General features: G+C 43.3%; 1 protein-coding gene across 1 annotated transcript in view; it reads left to right on the top strand.

Moving 5' to 3' along the window:
• The window catches only part of TFRC (transferrin receptor), a 74,037-nt gene that overhangs the window by 23,505 nt on the left and 44,532 nt on the right, over positions 1 to 6,000 (top strand). Inside the window, exon 2 of the mRNA XM_029939520.1 lies at positions 3,705 to 3,809. The gene's annotated coding sequence lies outside the window, so the exon portion shown is untranslated. The remainder of the gene's footprint in view (positions 1 to 3,704; positions 3,810 to 6,000) is intronic.

The following is a 6,000-nucleotide window of genomic DNA, read 5'->3' as shown; positions in this document are numbered from 1 at the left end:
AGATCCTGCAATGATCCTTTACTTTTTCACAAGTGGAGAGAGGTGTTTATGAACAACTAAATCCTTTATGTGTCTCTATGCTTCAAAAGTTAGGGCTAAGCATGGTTAAGATCAAATGGGCCATGTTTGGATCATTAGGTCCAAACAATTGGCTTACCATAAGCTTTCCATTGCTACTCTCGATAAACGCAAAGCTGATAGTTCATTATATATGAATTTGTAGAACAGAGGTAGTTAGGGAAGTTCTTTCTCATCCAATATGAAAAATTCCCCTTATTATAAAGTCACCATAGTGAAGGTTTAAGCAAGGGCTTCTAGAAGGCCTTTGGAGCCAGACTCGTCATGAAAAAAAATAAAATTAAATTAAAAAGGCACTTACGTACGGGAAGGAAATATCTCAAATACTACAGAAAACTATAAAATGAAAAATTTCTGTTTCCTTCTTTCCTACCTTGGCCCACTCCCTAGACGTTAATCATTATTGATAATATCTTATGTGTCCTTTCAGAAATTATTTTGAAGCACATAAGGAAAAAATTTATATTTTCTCTTTTATAACACAAATGGACACATTCATGTTACTACCACTCAAAATGAGATCTTGACATTTCCATCCCCCAGAAGGTTTCCTCATGCCCCTTTCTAGTCATTCCCCACTGTCCCTACTTCCTGCCCTCCCAAAGGCAACCATGTTGTAGCTTGGTTTTTTGACTGAATCTATCTTGGATATGATTTGGTCTCAGTGCTTACAGCTCTACCTTGCTCTTTTAAATAGTTGTGTAATAAATAGTTGTATAGTATGCATGAGATGGATGTATCAGAGTGCTTATAGATAGACATTAAGAATGTTACCAGAGGGACAACCTAGGTGGCTGAGTCCGTTGAGTGTCTGACTTTTGATTTCAACTCTTAACTCAATGATCCCCCAGTGTCAGTGGGATCAATCACCACGTTGGGCTCTACACTGGGCATGGAGCTTGCTTGGGATTCTCTCTGTCTCTCCGTCTCTCTCCCTTCCCATATGCCCTGCTCACTTTCTCTCTTTCTCTCAAAAAAGTCACCATTTAAAAAAAATTATAAACAATATCAATGCAATGCATTAAACTCCAAGTGACAGTAAGGCAGTCTCAGCATGCAGTCCCAGAGTCCTCTGTCTCAACACAGACCTCTGGGTTTTACCCTTCCTTGTGTTAATTTTGCAAACTTTACTTCATCCAGTTCCAACTCCTGCTTTATCTTGTAAGATGATACTATTATTAAAAAATCGTCATCAGAAGGGATGCTTAGGTGGCTCAGTCAGTTGAGTGTCCAATTCTTGGTTTTTGCTCAGGTCATGATCTCACAGTTCATGAGTTTGAGCCCCACATGGGGCTCCACACTGACAATGTAGAGTCTGCTTGGGATTCTCTCTCTCCCTTTCTCTCTGCCCCTCCCACTCCTGCTTTGTGGTCTCTCTCAAAATAAATAAATAACCTTAAAAAATTCAGCATCGGAAGAAAGAGTAGCCACTATTAATCCTACCAACAAATACAGTATTTCTAAAGTCATGTACCAGCGACTACCCCTCTGTAAAGGATCTCACTGGGCCTCAGTTTGTGCATCTGTATGTTAAGGGGAGGGATAAGATGAGCGCTACTGATCTCTCTTAAGTGGACAAATTATTGTAATTATGGGCATAAATCTGAAGATTTTTTTTAAATAGCCAACAAAAACAGACTGAGGTTGTACTTGCTTCAACAGCACATATACAAAAACTGAGGCAGAGATGTTGCTGATCAATACATTCTTGAAAGAGAAAGCTATATTTATATTTAATAAAGTATATGATACAGAGAAAGGGCTGATATGCTGTCCTACTTAAGTAGTAAGCACATTCTGGAGCACATACAGGAAAACTGAACAAATATTTGCTTCTGGTAGGAGTAAAAGCAAATAATAAAATTAAGTTATATCAAAATAAAACCAACATGATCTTGATAACTAGAGTAGTTTTATGCATGAAACTTGGTGTTTATCATGCATAGTGTCAGATGTCTAGAACATGTCAGAAATGTCGAGAACTTTTCTTATCTGACTATAGATTAGCATGATGAGCTTGGTCAATAGAACCAAGACCAGGTCTCTCAAAAAATAAAGAAAGCTAAAACTGGCCACATAGACCAAGAACCAGAGGAAACACAACCATTCCCACTGAGAAGAGAGCCTCTCTTACCCGCTCTCCCACTTGCCAGCACTCGCTCTGCACCCCAATATTACACTGGAGAAAAGTTTGCCTGGCTGAATTACTATTGTTATGACTATGGCCTCCCCAAAGTGGCAAAATATACATCTAAAGACATGTTTACACTTTACGTGTACACAATTATAATCCATGTCAAGGACTTCTGAGGACCATTCTAGGAAATGTAGAAGAGTCATCCCTGAGTCCTGAAGATCTGCATGCATGCTCTTTAATTTCTGCAGCTGAATCAGTGACCTGCAAATTACTGAGGAGCATGGACACTGACTCTCCTGGTGTTTTCAGGGGGTAAGCTTCATTTTGCAAGCTGAATTTGACACCTGTGTGTTTCCCTCTCTCCCTAAATCCCTGCAGTTAGGGCTTCATTATTATTAAAATTTAAAATTTGGGGGGATGCCTGGTGACTCAGTCAGTTAAATGTCCAACTTCAGCTAGGGTCATGATCCCACGGTTTGTAAGTTCAAGCCCCACATCGGGTTCTGTGCTGACAGCTCAGAGCCTGCAGCCTCGTTCAGATTCTGTGTCTCCCCCTCTCTCTGCCCCTCCCATGCTCATGCTCTGTCTCTCTCTGTCTCTCAATAATAAATAAAAACTTTAAAAAAATTTATAAATTTAAACTCTGGGGGCACCTGGTTGGCTCAGATGGTTGAGCATGTGACTTTTGGTCTTGGGGTTGTGAGTTCACATTCCACATTGGGTGCAGAGATTACTTAAAAAATTTTTTATATCCTTAAAATTTTTTAAAAATTTTGATTAGTCTTCAAGATTTTTGTACCTTTTTTTTTTTACTTGCCACAAACAGTGGGTTTTTCCTTTTTGCTTAACTTGAAACTTCAGGGCAAAAACAAAACCTCCTGGAGCCTTTACTATGGAGCCTTACAGAGCGAAGCAACTTGAATACCATGTACTTCTGAGAAGTATGATTTGGATTGTTCCTCTTCAGTGGTTTGTAGGACTTTGTTAAAATTTTTCTTTTTCATTTGGGTAGGAGTGGAGGAAACATTCGGACTTTTGTGTTTGCTCCCAGTCTCTAACTTTGACCAGTTTTTACAGATGACCGAGTCTGGAGGGGACGGTCCCCTGTCAGGGGAATAGGAAGGTGCATGCCCATTGTGGAGACAGACACGCTAGACTGTCAGAGATGGGGCCACTTAGTAATCGAACCGCGTAACTGTCCCTGGTAGGGTGTCAGGAAGAAGGCCAAGAGGAAGAATTTGTACACAGGAGGTTATTAAAGATGACTTCCCAACTGATGCTTGGAGAGGCAGCCTGGGCTGTGGGTGTAACGAAGGCCTCAGCCAGATACAAGAAGCGATGGAGCTGGGCGACCCTTTCCCTGGGGAGGACATGAGGCAGGTCTCTCCAGCCTTGGGTAACCTCCAGGAAGAGCCTTCCCTTGTCCTAAGTCCATTCTATCAAGCACCCTTCTGATTACCTTTCCGTTTCCTCTCTGTTTCGTCCACAGGAAAAGAATGTCCCACGTAGCTGCATGGGAAAAGTCTGGACTACCTAAGAGTTTTATCTTTATACCCTGTATACTTCCAAAAGGGGATTGGAGGTGGCGATGGAGGTAAATACAACTTTTAAATTACTATATTAGCTATCTTTTTAAAATGTTTTAAAATTATTGTTTATTTTATTTATTTATTTATTTTTAAATTTACATCCAAGTTAGTTAGCATACTATATTAGCTATCTTTTATTGAGTCCTATTCAAGGCCTGTGTACTGGGCTAATTATTTTACAGATTTTATTAATGCTCAGAACAACCCTGTCAGGCAGGTTCTATTATGTTAGTGATAAGGATGATCACCAAAGGTCGGGTGTCTGAGAAACAGATCAAGAGGGAGATTTGTACACAGGACATTTATTAAAGATGCCCGTGGGATTACTATCTGCAGAGGAGGGAGGGCAGCAGGGTTGGGAGAGGCTGGCTCAAAGGCGATTCAAAGAGGTCAAATAGCTGGCCTGAGGCCACACTGTTGGTCGACAGCAACGTAAAAGGTCGGACAGGCTCCAAGTCTGTTGTTTGAACCATTTGGTCTTATTGAGGATGACAGGAAGATAAGATGAAGCCAGAAGGGTTGGGGCCCTATCTAAAAAATGCACGCCCTGAAGTTGTTCACGGGGTTGGAATGGTGCCCCAGAATTGATTCTGACTCCCTGGGGCTACAGCAGAGGAAGAAACAATCAGGAACCAGATTCCCAGCAGCAACTCTACGGGAAAAACAAAGCCATGATGAAAGAACAGCGGTTACCATTGTGGGCAGGGTACTGACTCAGAGGTGGCAGGTGGGAGGCTCCTGGGAGCTGGCAATGTTCTGTGTTGTGAGTCAGGAGCTGATTACCCGGGCTCAAGTACATACGGACATCTTAAAAGTCATACACTCAAGGTTTATTCACTTGTGTATGTGTATATTGTAAATAATGTGTATTTTGTACATGGTATGTGTGTATTGTGTATATTTGTGTAAAAAAAAAAAAAGGTAATTAAGGGATGCCTGAGAGGCACAGTCAGTTGAGGGTCTGACTTCGGCTCGAGTCATGATCTCACAGTCTGTGAGTTCAAGCCCCACATCGGGCTCTGTGCTGGCACCTCGGAGCCTGGAGCCTACTTCAGATTCTGTGTCTCCCTCTCTGTCTCTCTTTCTCTCTCTCCCCCTCCCCCACTCATGCTCTGTCTCTATCTCTCAAAAATGAATAAATGTTAAAAAAAAAAAGGTAATCAAAAATTGTATCAAAAATAAGACCACCCAGTTGATAGACGTTCAGCCTTTTCTGGTGCTGAAGCCCTAGAAAAATTCCCAGGGCCCCCAAAGACAGACACTGTGATGTGGTGAAGGCCATCTTTCTTAATCACTCCTATGGTAAGCTCAATTAATTTTGAGATTCATGGGACTTTTCATTATTATCCCTCAATGGAGGCAGTGACGTGATGCTAAAAAAGAATTTAGCGAAGACTTGAGATGTCCACAGTGTGGTCCCAAGGCAGAACTCTGGGTTCTCTCTGTCATTATTGTTAAATTGGCCTTCACAGTGTTAATGAGGGTTCCCGGAATTGGACTGCTCTCCTAACTCTCTCCAAGACCCTCGTGAGTCTTGGGGTGCTCTGGGTCTTGGGCTTAGACCCATTGCTATAGGGAAGCTGTTGCTGTGCATACATCCTAGGGGCATGGGGTGATTCCGTGGCGGGGAGCCGGGGTCCACTTACCCTGCCTGAGTCTAGGTTGCCTGAGACCACAGTCCCTTCTCTTATCTCATAGACGGTGCTGCCAGCCACCAGACCTCTGAGTCCCACAGCTCCAGGGCGTACCACCCACGCATGTGAGCATAGTGCAATGCAGAGACGATGTCAGCAATGGCCTGGCTTCCCCGCACCCTCTCTCTTTGGAAGGAGGACTGAGGAGGGAAGGAAAGGCTCCATTCCAGCCCCGTCACTCCTCAGTGGTTGTGCTGTGGCAGGGGGTTTGGAGGGGGGGGGCACCGGGAAGCCCCAAGAGCACTGTGGCCTGTGTGGCTGCTAGGCAGAGACGCTCCGGACCTGCTGACTTACCCTTCTGCCGTCTCTAAACCTTGAGTATGAGGCAGCCAGGCAGCGAGCCAGCCCTCAGGCCTCATGCCTCATTCTAACACAGGCCAACATGGGTGCCGGAGTCAGTTGACTGGATTCAAATTCTAGCTGTACACCTTCCTAGTGGGGCAAGTTCCAAACCACTCTAAGTTTTCTCTGCTGTAAAATGGGCACGATGGTTACATGAGTG

Source organism: Suricata suricatta, chromosome 5 (assembly GCF_006229205.1).
Source record: "Suricata suricatta isolate VVHF042 chromosome 5, meerkat_22Aug2017_6uvM2_HiC, whole genome shotgun sequence".
NCBI lineage: Eukaryota > Metazoa > Chordata > Mammalia > Carnivora > Herpestidae > Suricata > Suricata suricatta.
This window is presented reverse-complemented; position numbering and strand designations above follow the sequence as displayed.